Source organism: Mauremys reevesii, linkage group 1, assembly GCF_016161935.1.
Source record: "Mauremys reevesii isolate NIE-2019 linkage group 1, ASM1616193v1, whole genome shotgun sequence".
NCBI lineage: Eukaryota > Metazoa > Chordata > Testudines > Geoemydidae > Mauremys > Mauremys reevesii.
Window position 1 is genome coordinate 231,553,445 of NC_052623.1, and position 14,896 is coordinate 231,568,340.

A 14,896-nucleotide genomic window follows, 5' to 3' on the forward strand; every position below is an offset into this window, starting at 1 on the left:
TAAAGAAATGATTTTCAGCAGATCATAACCTTTCCCCTGATACCTTACAAGGCATGCTTTACACATAAGATCCCGATAATATAAAAATGAGGAATATGGGGGTTACAGCACGGTCCCTCAAGGTCTAGAACATCACACACACATGTTTGAATCTGCCATAATCGTTTTGTTCTTCTGTGTTCTCAGACATTGGGCCCTTCTGGTAGGATCAGCAGGAGGTCAAGCCAGAGTCCTCAGAGCCACTGTCTCATAACAACCCTCAGGTGTATGCTGAGGGGAGGTTTACCTTGAGATATTTTTTTCCTTTCTTGTTTGTTTTTTCCTTACAGTCCTGTTGATTTAACCCCTACAGTAGAAATTCCAATAACCAGGCCAACATATAGTATTAACAAATTATTACAGAACAGCTCCAATTCCATCACAACTACAACAGGCCACGTTTAGCACAATTTCAGAAAAATATGCCTCATGGGAGCAAGTCCTAAACATACCTCTCTGACATGGATGAACACCGCTTATCCTGGCCTATGCATGCAGTTAAACTATACGTAGCTGACACCTTTTGCCAGACGTGTAGTTTTTAATATTGTAAACCTGTCCTTTGATGTCTCTCAACATGCTGCTGCATCCATGCATTTCTGGCCTTTGGTATGAGAAGGGATAAATTTGGGTCTGGGCATAGCATAATCAGAAATCCAGAAGGTAAAGCTACTGGAATAGAGTTAGCTTGTTGCTATAGTCCATGCTCTTGTCTTTGCAGTTGTCATACCATTGTATAATCAATATGCATTATTGTCACACACATATATAAAATTTAAATCAGAAGGTTAATATGGGCAGGAAAAAATTAAATGGAAAATCTTTTTGAAAGGATAGCATTGGAAATTTAAGTCTTCTTTCTGTGTAGATAGAGCTTGGACACCAGCAGTGCATGCTTCATTAATGTTCCCCCATCCTCTTATGGAGGATCATATGTGAGCGAGAGCAGATACTTAAGTCTCCATGTCCAATCAGTCCTTGACCTCTCTTCTGATTCTACAAACAAGCCTGCCTGTCAGCCACTTCCAATTCAAATGCAGTTTCAGTGATATGAGCATTTAATGTTCATTGGGAACTAGAAAGAGACAACATAAATAATTTCATATGGATTATAATTTTGTCTGTGCTCGTGTTGTAAAAATCTGAGGCTGATTTTGTATTTGAATACCTTTTTTACAGTTATCTTAAATTTCATTATACTACAGAAAATGATTTTATATATACATTGCACCCTTCTTGCCCACTAGGTCTTACAAGGATGTTCAAGCAATCAGGTAGGTTCAAAGCCTCTTCATACTAATTCAAGGGTGTATTTTATTATTTGCTCTCTGCCAGTGTTCAGATGCAGCGTGCCTTAATGAGCACAGAATGTAACTCTAAATCATTTACACACTATGCCATCCCACTACATATGTTAGGAATTATGATTCTGTGGTATGCAAGGCAGCGTGTAACTTTGTCTGTAGATTTATATGGACAAAAGATTGTAGAAAGAATAAAGTGAATAGTAGTGTCTAATTTCCTGTGTAACATGCTTTTTTGAGTGTGTGATTTAAATTGGCTACCTGTGATACCAGATGTTATATCCTGTTGAAGTTTATCTAAGGGCATGTCTAGATGGTGCCTTACTCCACGCAGGCTCAGGTGTAAATTCTAACATGCACTAGTATCATCATCATTCATTCATGCCCGTCACCCCAGTTGCACACTAACTGGCCCATGTGCACCCTGCTGGTGTGGAGTAAAATTTCTCTAGTGTCCATTAAAGTAGTGCTGTTTGAAATGGGACTACATTAGCATGCAGTAGGGAACTTTTAATGTTTTCTAGCAAGGTCCACAAAGGCTAGTTACTGTACAACAACTGGTGTGCAATAGAATTTACATCTCAGCTGGTGTGGATTAAGGCACCATGTAGGCCGGGCTGGCCAACCTGAGCCTGAGGAGGAGCCAGAATTTACCAGTGTACATTGCCAAAGAGCCACAGTAATACATCAGCAGCCCCCACCCCCCATCAGCTCCCCTCCCAGTGCCTCCTGCCCACCGGCAGCCCCGCCAATCAGTGCCTCCCCCTCTCTCCCCACACCTTCCTATCACTTGTTTCGTGGTGTGAGGGAGGCTTGGGGTTGGGGGAAGAAGGGGTGGAGTGGGGGCAGGGCCTGTGGCAAAGTCTGAGGTTGAGCAGTGAGCACCTCCTGGCACATTGGAAAGTTGGTGCCTGTAGCTCCAGCCCCGGAGTCAGTGCCTATACAAGGAGCCACATATTAACTTCTGAAGAGCCGCATGTGGCTCTGGAGCCACAAGTTGGCCACCCCTGAGGTAGGCAATCCTTAAAATGTTCACAGCAGAATGTGGTACAAAGTACCATGAATTTCTCTCTTTAAAAGCATACTCTTTGCATATGTCTAATATTATACTTAGAGTGAATATGCCACTGCCTACTTGAGATTAATATTGAGCTTGTAATACTAGAACAAGGGGTTGCAAACAGTGGTGGGAATTCAGATAATTGGGCAGAGACATGAGGGAAGTTGCAATCCCTGCCCCTTCTGGCAGGTACCCTGTCTAATCCAGTCCCTGCTTCTCCCTACCTCAGGGAAGTCAGGTCTGTCTTAGCTCCACTGAGTCTACCCTCACGCACGCAGTGCGTGAGCCGGTGCTGCTAGGAATTGAGTTCTTGGCAACTCTCCTGTGCTCTGACTTCCCATGTGCCAAGCTGCCACATCATTTGGCCTGGCTGCCCCCTTCTGTCTGTAGGAAGAGACACTCGAGCCAAATATAAGTGGCATTCTGACCATGCAGCCAGAGTGATGCTCCAGGTGATTTTGGCAGCATCCGTATTGATTTAGTACAGGACCTCTGCTTAAAAGTGGCCAGGCCATGACCTGTGGAAGTTTGAGTAAGTGAAAAAAAGAACATTTGTTGGGGTGGAGGGGAAAAGTGGACATTCCTCCCTCCAGCCCACTGTAATCAGCCCTCTTGGTTGCCAGTGAAATTGAAAAGCGAAAAAGAAGAAACTGCTTTTTATGCCACATACTTACTCTGTGGAACTCAAGGTCACAACATATAATTGAGGATAAGAGCTTAGAGTGCTTCAAAAAGGATTAGATGGATAATCAAAATACCCAAAACCACATAACATGAACATTAGGGATATAAACTCTTATAGTTTTAGGGCACAAGTCCAACAACTTTAATTAAAACTTCTTACAGGCAAGTTATTCCATAATTGTCTATTATGTTACTTCTTGCACTTTCCCTGACACTTTGTACTAGCCATTATGGGTTATATATTGTTAGCTTAGATCACTGGTTCTCAGTCTGTGGTCTGTGAACAACTAACAATCCATGCAGCACTTGCTGGTGGACTGAAAAGAGCTGGCTTGTCACTTGTGCTTGCTCTCCTTCCAGCTGCTAAAATATTTTAAAAGTAACACACTAAAGGCTTTCCTAATTGCTTCACCGTGTGGTGCTTTAGGTGCCAATGGGACAGCAGGTGGGTCATGTTATAAACAGGAAGAGAGACAATCTCATGGCATAAGTAGATTCATGAGACCATCTTTCTATTAAGATATTGTTCTCATTAGAAGCACATTTGAGAACCCCAAGCTAGGTAGGTCATTGGTCTGATTTTCATATGGCACTTTCTGTGTTCTCCAAAAAGAGAAGACTTGGAATAATTTCATTCCTGGTATTAAATAAATAAATAAAATTAAATACATGTCTTTTGAAATTGTTTTCATCACTCCAAAGATGATGTGCAAAACACTAGTCAAAGCAGTGGGTTAATATAATCTCCTACCACAAGATGGAGACAGGAAATAAAGCAAAACTTTGTGATATCACTGTTTAGTGAGTGGAATTCCTAGCTTGAGAACTGTTGCCTCATTTCTGTCTTCCATCAGATGAAGATCATGTGACTTGATGAAATAAGAGAGTTGTGTTTTAGGGCCTAGTCTTACAGGCCTTATTCAGGCAAAATTTCCATTGAATTCAATGGGAATTTCACTTGAGGAGATCATCAGGACTGTCCCATTTCATTCTTTAACAAATACTTTTCTAAAATTGCCTGGTTATTGGGTACTAGAGTTTTATGTAACTCGTTGAGTGCTGTAGCAGAACCAGTAGGCAGTGACTGAGATGTAGTCGTGCACGTAACACAAGTATGTAGGGACAAAATTAGAAAGGCCAAGGCACAAAACAAGATCAAACTAACTAGAGACATAAAGGATAACAAGAAAACATTCTACAGATACATTAGAAGCAAGTGGAAGATCAAGACAGGGTAGGCCCCTTACTCAATGAGGGGTGGGGAAACAATAACAGAAAATGTGGAAACGGCAGAGGTGCTTAATGACCTTTGTTTCGGTTTTTACCAAAAAAGTTGTTGGAGGTTGGATGTCTAATATAGTGAATACCAGTGAAAATGAGGTAGAATCAGAAGAGGCTAAAATAGGGAAAGAACAAGTTAAAAATTACTTAGACACGTTAGATGTCTTCATGTCGCCAGGGCCTGATGGAATGCATTCTAGAAACTCAAGAGGCTGACTGAGGAGATATCTGAGCTATTAGCAATTATCTCTGAAAAATCATGGAAGATGGGAGAGATTCCAGAAGACTGGAAAAGGGCAAATATAGTGCCAATCTATAAAAAGGGAAATAAGGACAACCCGGGGAATTGCAGACCAGTCAGCTTAACTTCTGTGCCCGGAAAGATAATGGAGCAAATAATTAAGCAATCAGTTTGCAAACATCTAGATGATGATAAGGTGATAAATAACAGTCAGCATGGATTTGTCAAGAAAAAAATCATGTCAAACCAACCTGACAGCTTTCTTTGACAGGGTAACAAGTCTTGTGGATGGGTGGGGAAGCAGTAGACGTGGTATATTTTGACTTTTCGAAAGCTTTTGATACTGTCTCACATGACCTTCTCATAAACAAACTAGGGAAATGCAAGCTAGATGGAGCTACTATAAAGGTGGGTGCAAAACTGGTTCGAAAACCATTCCCAGAGAGTAGTTATCAGTGGTTCACAGTCAAGCTGAAACGGCATAACAAGTGGGGTCCCACAGGGATCAGTTCTGGGTCTGGTTCTGTTCAATATCTTCATCAGTGATTTAGATAGTGGCATAGAGAGTACACTTATAATTTTTTGCGGACGATACCAAGCTGGGAGGCGTTGCAAGTGCTTGGAAGATAGGATTAAAATTCAAAATGATCTGGACATACTGAAGAAATGGGTCTGAAGAAAACAGGATGAAATTCAATAAGGACAAATGCAAAGTACTCCATTTAGGAAGGAACAATAAGTTGCACGCATACAAAATGGGAAATGACTACCTAGGAAGGAGTACTGCGGAAAGGGATCTGTGGTGTCATAGTGGACCACAAGCTAAATTTGAGTCAAAAGTGTAAAGCTGTTGCAAAAAAAGATCATTCTGGGATCTATTAGCAGGAGTGTTGTAAGCCAGACACAAGAAGTAATTCTTCCACTCTACTTTGCACTGATTAGGCCTCAGCTGGAGTATTGTGTCTAGTTCTGGGCACCGCATTTCAGGAAAGATGTGGACAAATTGGAGAAAGTCCAGAGAAGAGCAACAAAAATGATTAAAGGTCTAGAAAACATGACCTATGAGAGAAGATTGAAAAAATTGGGTTTGTTTAGTCTGGAAAAGAGAAGACTGAGGGGGGACATGATAATGGAACAGTTTTCAAGTACGTAAAAGGTTGTTACTAGGAGGAGGGGGGGAACATTGTTTTTCATAACCTCTGAGGATATGACAAGAAGCAAATGGGCTTAAATTGCAGCAAGGCAGGGTTAGGTTGGACATTAGGAAAAACTTTCTAACCTTCAGGGTGGGTAAGCACTGGAATAAATTGCCTAGGGAGATTGTGAAATCTCCATCATTGGAGATTTTAAGAGCAGGTTAGACAAACACCTGTCAGGGATCTTCTATCGATATAATACTTAGCCCTGCCATGAGTGCAGGGGACTGGACTAGATGATCTCTCAAGGTCCCTCCCAGTCCTATGATTCTATGTGCTGGCGGGGTCCAGCCCACACATGGAAATTTTTTATAGTCCTATTTTATAGATACTAGCTACAATGAGCAGTAGGTGAAATAGTATAAAAAGTTTTTAGACAGACTAACTTTTGAGCTAAATATTAGTAGGCAGCATATAACATTAGCATTTAGTAACAAACAAGGGCTTTTGCTTTAGTATTGTTTACCACAATTTGTACTACCTTCATGAGATACATCCTTAAATTAGATGGGTGTGGTGGCGGGCAGTGTTAGACCTTACACACAAGCTGCCTTGACGGTTTTCTCCTGTATAGAAGCTCTTCTAGGATCCCAGATACATATTCTTTTAAACTGTAAATTCCAGCAGCACTAAATAATAATATTGATAAAACCAAAATGTACATATTGGGTAACATGTTCAATCATGCCTAAGTGACTGCTTCTAAATCTCATTGAACGTCTGTGGGACTAAGGAGCCTAAGTCATGTTTGAAAATTGGTCTTAGGCTCCTAAGTCAGTTTTAGGTGCTTTTGAAAATCTTACTCATTGTAAACAAATTGGTAAACTCATTTCATCTCCTATCACTATATATGTGTAGTAGGTTATAAACCATGAAAGTTTGTTCTTAATCTTAATACATTTAAATAATGTGAGGAAACAGTCTGAAAAAGAGGTTAGAATCCTTACATTAAGGATGAAATGGGACAATTGTCACAGTAAGCTAATGTTATGATCTACCATACTAACCTTGACTGAGTCCAGTAAAAGGTAAAGATGCTACTATTTTAGAATATAAAGCCATAATATTTCCAGGACAGATGTAAACAAACTGCATTTTGTTGCCATTACAACTGTGTATGTATCAGAAAGCCAATTGTGCTTTGGCTCAAAAACCTGCTGTTTATATCAGGTCAGTTCTTGCTAAGTATTCATGCTGGTAAAAATACATCACACATTATAAAATAGTATCTTGTTACTTTTCTTTCACGGGTTATTTTGTTTCAGAACAATTTTTTTATGTGCAATATTTTTTTCTAGCAGCGATATAAAGCCCTTTTCCCATAGGGGGAAAATAAGTAAAAATCAAGTAGGTAAGAGTGACATGAAAACAAAAGCAGCATTGAAAGTGTGGATTGGAGTTTACTATTGGTCTTCTAAGTCCCTTTTTCATAGTGTTCTGTAATAAAATACCTGTTTTCAGCTTACCTCCTAATAGAGAAAGAGACCTTATCCTCACTACTTCTCTCTGAATGTTAATCGTCTTTGTGCTTTGGCTGAGCATTGGTTTAGCTTATTCTCTGCTTCCTGTCTGGCTTTTTCTGGCCCTGTTTTTTGCATGCAGGTCGACAGCTTTCCTGGTCATCTTTATCCATCTGTGCTGCAAGCTGTCCCCCATCACCAGGTACAAGGCATAGTGTCTACACATATCATCATATATGTCTTGAGGGACTGTTTATTGATGTGACAGTACATGTTTTGTGTGTAATTCAGCTGGCTCAGCCCATTACCATTCATGTGCCTCTGTTTTCCCTGTTCGTTTCTCCAAATGTCTACCTTCACTTAAGTTCTTTGGTGTCCAGGTCTTGGCTATACTTGGTACAGATGGTCTTTTACAAAACTTAAGCAGCCATTACAAAATGACAGCAGACTTTTAACAAATTTAATAATCTACCTGACGATGGTTCAAATTACCTTTCAGCTTTCCTCTGGTTTTTGGTGAATCTGACTTTTTCTTTGGAGCTGGCACAGCAAGTAGAAAAAAGTAGCAGCCAGTGAGCAGGACTGGATATATATTGGCCATTGTGAATATTTTGTCTGGAGCTGGATTCATATATTAACTGAATCTAAACAGAATATTTAATACCAAAGAATACATAATTCTACGTAAACCTAATAAGTAGATATTTTCTTTCTCCTTTTCCCTTTCTTTCCTTCTTCCCTCATTTCTCTTTGTGTGTAAATAGAAGTTCTCTTTATAATCAGCCTCTTATTCCTCCCTGATTTGTTCAGTGGTGCCCCAATCCAGCGTGGGAGACATCAGATTGTCTTCAGTATAGCAAAGTGTGTGATGTCATAGACACTGGATTGGGACATCACAATGGAAGGTCTCTTCCGAACGACAGGGGAGGATTGTGAAATTTTCTTCCCTGTTGTCTCTGAAAGGGAATGGTGCAGTTACCAAGCGTCATAGAGCCATATAGAACAATTTACCAAAGGTCATGGTGGATTCTCCATCACTGACCATTTTAAAATCAAGATTGGGTGTTTTTCTAAAATATATGCTCTAGGAATAATTTTTTGGACTTGTATGAGCTGTGCTATACAGGAGGATAGACTAGGTGATCAATGTGGCCCCTCCTGGCCTTAGAAGCTATGGAAAAAGCCCACCCCTGTTTACCTTTTCCTGAGAAAGGGGGTTTTGGGGGAGGGATGATGTATTTAAGAATGACTCTGGCTGTTGAATGAAGATGTTGTCTCTGCTGTATTCATACTTTTTTATTGTGTTAATTGTAAATTTGGGATATGTCTTTTTTTCTAGCCTAGAAATTTGGAAGTTAATGTTTAAAGTATGATTAATAGATTAATTTGTGTAAATGCACCTGGATTCTTAAGCAACGGGTGACTGACTTTGAGATATATATATATATAAAAAGCATGAGACCTGAGAGAGGCTTGTCCAACATATATAATACACAAATTCATTGTTTAGTGATCAGCAGTGATGGGAAAAGATGTACAGTAAAACGCTTAGATTTCTTTCTTTTTCCATTTTTTTTAAATAAAGTTTTTCATAGAATGTAGCAGCAGTAATTAAGGCCCACAGTTCAGACTATACACTGACATTTCTCATAGTATGCTTGCTGCACTGGATATTGTATGTTTTCAAATCATTATTCTTCCTAAAGTCATGCTCAGAGGAATACCTTGAATTCTTAAACTAAGATGCTACTTCTGCCATGGTTCCTTTATACTTTTGATAGCATTTGGAATGGAACTAAAAAAAAACCACATCAAAATACCCCCCCCCAATAAAAAATCCCACATACAGTAGTTTGTGCTTGTAAGACCACTCTTGAGGAGCAAAACTGGTTAAAGTAAAATGAAATAGAGGATACAATTCCTCAAGATTGAGTTACAGCTGTTATGAGCTATCTATATTTGGTAGCTAGAGTTTACAACTTCGGATCTTATTCCTGGGTAGCATCACTATCACATGTTGAAGGTATTTTAATGTTTTATATTTCTTCAAAATTGAAGAATTATCATGAGTGATTCTGATGAGCTATTTAGTTGCTTAGAAGCTCATGACTTCTTGACAGAAAATATTTTTATCCTTTTCTATTCTGACTTTTGATATTTTTCTTTGAGTGAACACTTACTTTGAAGTGAATTTTGGAAATCCACACAATAAAAAAGTCATCTTGCAATATAGCAAATTAATAATTTCTGAAAAGAGCATTTCTGGGCAAAAAGATCACTGTTCACAACTATTACAATCATCTTTACGATGTAAAATTTTTAATGCAGGTGATATGAAGTTTGAATTTATCACTGATAAAGTTTTGATTGTATAGAATGGAAAAACCTAAGGATTAGAGGGCTAATATATCAGCGAATTGGGTCACTTAGGACTTAACGTGGCAACAGTGTAAAATTGCTTTTAATGTTAGGGTGGATCATAATCAATCAATCAAATTGTGTCAGTGCTTGAGTCTCTGCAAAATCCATTCCTGTCCACTCTTTTATGTTATCAGTCTATCTCTTCTTCTCTTCCCCTGTACTCTCCCTTGGAAGATGATCTTGGATAGGCCAGATGATCTTGTTACATGTCTGTACTACTTCAGCTTGCACTTCCTCACGGTTGTCGGGAGATCTTCATATGACCCAGTACACTGGGTGATGATGTGGACTTCTTCATTAATGACATGGTGGAAGTAGGAGATGCCCAGGATTTTATGGATGTTCAAATTCTGCTGTAAGGGTCCATGTCTTGCACACATACAGAAAAATGGAGATGACCAATGCATGCAACAGTTTCAGTTTGGATTCTAGGGAGATGTTCTAATTCCTCCAAATTGGCTTTAGCTTTGCCACTGCTGCTGTTGTTTGCACAGTTCCTGCAGAATTTCTGCCTTTGATCCTTCATCAGTGATGATTGCCCCCAAATACTTGAACTGTTTCACTGCCTCCAGCTCTTGTCCGCTGACAGTGATATGTGAGCTGATCCCATCATGTTTGTTTGTCATCAGTTTGGTTTTCTCTGCACTGATTTCCATGCCATATTTTGCAGAGGTTTCATCCAATCATTTCACAAGGTTGGCAAGTTCATCTTCACTGCCTGGCAGGCCATCAATGTAATCAGTGAACCAAAGACTTGAGAGTGTTTGCCCCCCAATGCTGAATGTGCATATGTGATCTTCTAGGGCATCAGTCATTATGCACTCCAAGTAGATGTTGAACATTGTGGGTGAAAGAAGGCAGCCTTGCTGGACTCCATCAGTGGTGCAAAACCACTCTCCTATTGTGCCATTGATGAGAACTCCACTGCTGGTCTTGGCATACAGTTGTTTAATAGTAAGAATAAGCTTATGACCAACACTGTACTACTTAATGGTTGCCCAGAGAGCTTCGTGCCATACTCTGTCAAACACTTTCTTGAAGTCAACAAAGACGTGGTAGATATCCTACTGGTGTTGTAAGTACTTCTCACATAGAACACGAAGGTTGAAAATCTGTTCTGTGGTACTTCTTCCAGCACTAAAGCCAGCCTGTTCTTCAGCGATGATATTCTCCACTTGTGGCTTCAGTCTTTTCAATATGACTTTCAACATCACTGTGCTTTGATGGCTAATTAGGCTTATGGTTAGGTAATTTTGACACAATTGCAGGTTACCTTTCCTTGGCAGAGTGATGATTGGTGACTGTGTCCACGTGGAGGGCCACTCACCGGTCTGCCAGATCTTGTTGCAGATCTTGGTGAATACATCTATTACTATTTCTCCTCCAAATTTCATCAGTTTGGGTGGGATGTTGTCAATACCTGTAGCCTTTCCGTTCTTCAGTGATTTCCACTTCTTTGCACAGCATTGGAAAGTTGTCATCTTCTGAATCTGGGCTGTCTAGGACACTAGGATCTCCATTTGCCTAGTGAGATCAGTGAGAGCAGTAGTTTGTCCACCTGTTGATGATGTCCCTTTTTTCTGTAAGACTGTTCCCTTCTTTGTCTTGAATTGCATTAGCTTTGGTCCATCTTTCCTTTGTCAGACCTTTTACAACCTAGAAAGCTCATTTGCTATTTTTTATTATTGATACTCTTCAATTTTAGAATGTTGTTTTTCAATCCATATTTCCTTGGCCACCTTCATTCCTTTCTTGATCTTTCTGTCAATTGCTCTGTATTTATCAGCTCCCTCAGTGCTGTTCTTGTCTCTCTTGAGTTCTCTTCTAATGTCACACATTTGTAGTATTTAATTTGTGACCCATGGTTTTGTCTTCTTACGGTGTTTCCCAAGGATGTCCATTGCTGCCTCATTCATTACAGCATTGAAATTGTTGATCATTGCTTCTATGTCTTCCTCTAGAGCAAGCAGCGGGGCAAATTTTCTGCTGATCATTGCTTGGAATGACTTTGCAATGTTTCGGTATCTGATTCTTTCTAAGTCAAACTTGGTTCTGGTGAACTTTGGCCTGACGATTTTCCTTAGCTGCAGCCAAAAGTTTAGCATCACAAGGTCATGATCACTTCCAATGTCAGCATTGGGGAAGCTTGTTTTAACTCTGTTAATCCCAGAACGAAATCAGTTTTTCACCATGATGTAGTCAATCTGGCTGTGATGTAGACTCTCAGGTGCGTGCCACATTAATTGTCTGGATGCTTTATGTGCTCCTAATGTGTCTGCAAGAACCAGATTGTTATAGCTGGCAAACTCCAAAAGTCTCAATCCTTTCTCATTGGTTACCGCATTACAGAAAGGGCCACAATAATCTCGCCAATCTGCCTGTGTCCATTTTAGCATTCCAATCTCCCTGTACAATCAGAATATCTTTCTTGTGTACCTTATCAATGATATCTTGGAGTTGATTGTAAAAATCTTCAATTTGCTCATCATGGTAGTCTATTGTAGGGATGTAGACTTGTACCATTGTGATATTAAACGGTGCTGCCTTAGGATGGATGGAAATAAGCCTGCTGGATATTGGGCAGCATCCTAATACTGAATTCTTGATATCTTTATGCACAAGAAATCCTACGCCATTGACATGTTTGTCCTCTCCACTGTAATAGAGTGCATGGCCTTCTTCCGTTAGTGCCTCTCCAAAGTTCTTCCATCTGACCTCAGAGATTCCTAGGAGGTGCCAGGTGTATTGTTCCATTTCATATGTGAGTTCTTTCAACCTCCCTATTTGTCTCAATGTCCTTACATTCCATGTGGCTATGGTGATATCTATTCCACAGGTCCTCTTTGTTGGGGTTACAGCAGTAGCATACTCGTCGTGTCCGCCCTGGTGGGAGATGGATAGGGCGGTCATTATTAACCTGAGCTGCAACCAATCCGGTATGGACATGGTTGACTTGCTCATCATATGGTGTGTCTTGGGCAAATTTCTAATCTGGCGGAGCCCAGCCCCCTTTTAGTTGCCTCTTACAACATGCAGGAGGAGTAGTGGTCCTATTCTGTCCCCACACCCCCAGGGAAAATGTTAGGGTTACAAGGATAAAAAACGGAATTGTCTAGCAGTGGCTTAATATTTTACAGAATGCTAACCTGCACTGCCTGACTCTGCATGAATCGAATGCCTCTGATAGAAAAGAGTGCTGTTTTGTCTGAGAGCATTAGGAAACCATATAATATAACTGCTAAATGCCACGAGCCTCATAATAATGCTTCCCACTGACCCACTCAGAACAGGGAGGGTCTAGTTTCTCCCAGTGAGAGGCTTGAACCAAATTCACACTGATTCTTGTTGATGAGAGAGCTGTTCTTGGATACAACACTAGGCCCTACCAGCACCTGGAGAAATTGCTTCCCCCTTGGCATCTGGTGGGTATAGGCAGTGGGAATAAATTATGCTTGGAAAAGATTTGCACTTTGCCGTTATGGGGTGAAGAGCTATTGCTCAGAAATGGAATTCATGTTAAAATATCATCTGGTGATATGATGCAGCTAGTAATTATATAAGTTGTGGCACCCTAAAGAGAGTCAGAAGGCAGAGAGCAGGTTACTGTATTATACTCCTTGGGCAAGAACTTTTCTTTTAACCTGCGGGAGCTACAGCTTGAGTGCTTTTTCTGACTGAAATCTAGACGCATACAGGGAGAAATGCCCCAGATGCCTATGGTTTTATATATGAAGATGAACACCTTGAACTCAACCAAAAAAAAAACTTATTAGAAGCTGTTCAGATTACAGAGCAGAGTGCAACGTGCTCCCTGCATCAAAGCACAGTTTAATAAACAGGCACCAGTATTCTGCACTAACTTCAGCTTCCAAGTGGTCCTAACAGATAGTACGCAAAGTTAGTTTGATTTTGAGCTGAGAAGATTGTGAATAATCAAAGAAAAGTCCGCATTGAAAATAAAACGTTGGACACTTCTTATTCAATGCAGAAGGAAGAAAGCATTTCTGGCCACAGTTACTACCTGTATATCCAGCCATCTCTTAAATCTCTGATTTAACTGTCGTCCCTTCTTTGGCATTTCAGTAGGAATACCCAAGGGTGTGGTGTGGGGTGCTAACAGAACAGTTCTTCCCTTGAATACACTTAGGCCATGACTTACCCTCCCTTTGATAGACTATTTCAAATTCTAATAGCTTTTTGTGAGGAGAAACCCTTCCTTATATCAAGGCCAAACCTCACCCTCTGTCTGTGGCCGCAGGTGATGCTGCTTCTGTGGGGGTCTGAAAACATCTAATCCTAAATACTTGTGTGATTCCTTAAGATATTTCATACATTGCAGCATCTGTCAGTTGCTTTTTCTTAAGACCGTGATCAGTGAATGGAATCTTTGCTTATAGAAATGTGGCTTGTCAGAACAAGTGCAAAATTGACAGGTCACATTCTATAGAGCTCCTGTGGAACAGCCACAGCAGTAATGCTAGAAGGGAACAGGAGTTCTATTTCCAGTGTCAGAAATCTTTTGTTTTTCCCTAAAAACATAGTTTAAAGTAGCTCTGGTTAACTGCAGGTCTGAGTCAGATGTAAGTCAAATTATTTTCCAGTTTTCTGTCCTGCTAGCAATGTTCAGTTATGCCATTTTAGAACTCTATTGTCCAGGCCTTCATTTTCACCCCTTGTATATGAACTATGGATTTTCCATTCCTCAGCATTGATGTGAAATACATTAGTGTTTAGCTTGAAGATAGGCCAACCAACTGGTGCCATAGGATGAACCTGAGACTCTGACAACTTTAGTTTTCTAAGTGGCCCTTCCTTTCTCATTTCTTGTCACTTTAAATCAATTACCTTCATAAGCAGTGATGAATTAATGTTTCACTTTGCTTTCTTCTGGACAGTCACTTATTTTTCTTTGGTGGTATGCATATGGTGGTTCTTGGTTGAATCAAATTGTTTCTTCATGGCAATGTTTTCCAAGTTAGTCCCTTATATTTAGATCTGCTCTCGGTTGTTTGTATCAAGTTTTCTAGAAGCATCAACATTAAAATATGCGGAAGAGAACTTTCATAGAACCTGTTTGGATCACTAGCAGCTTTGACAAATTTTGTTGTTTCAGATCAAAATGATTTAAGTAAACTTATATATGTCCATAGATATTTTCAATGTTTTTTGCATGAAATAAATGAAGCAATGTCTACTGTATTGTTTTAAAG

The 14,896-nt window shown here is 40.0% G+C and overlaps 1 protein-coding gene and 1 long non-coding RNA gene across 20 annotated transcripts in view; one reads left to right on the forward strand and one right to left on the reverse strand.

Moving 5' to 3' along the window:
* LOC120406051 (potassium voltage-gated channel subfamily KQT member 1-like) overlaps nt 1-14,896 on the forward strand; it is an 819,762-nt gene that overhangs the window by 212,899 nt on the left and 591,967 nt on the right. The gene's annotated exons all lie outside the window — the stretch shown is intronic.
* Nucleotides 657-8,063, reverse strand: LOC120406116. The gene is made up of 3 exons (XR_005599102.1): nt 7,272-8,063; nt 6,287-6,434; nt 657-1,114 (listed from the first exon to the last, which is right to left on the reverse strand). It is a non-coding gene; the product is annotated as an uncharacterized LOC120406116 (long non-coding RNA).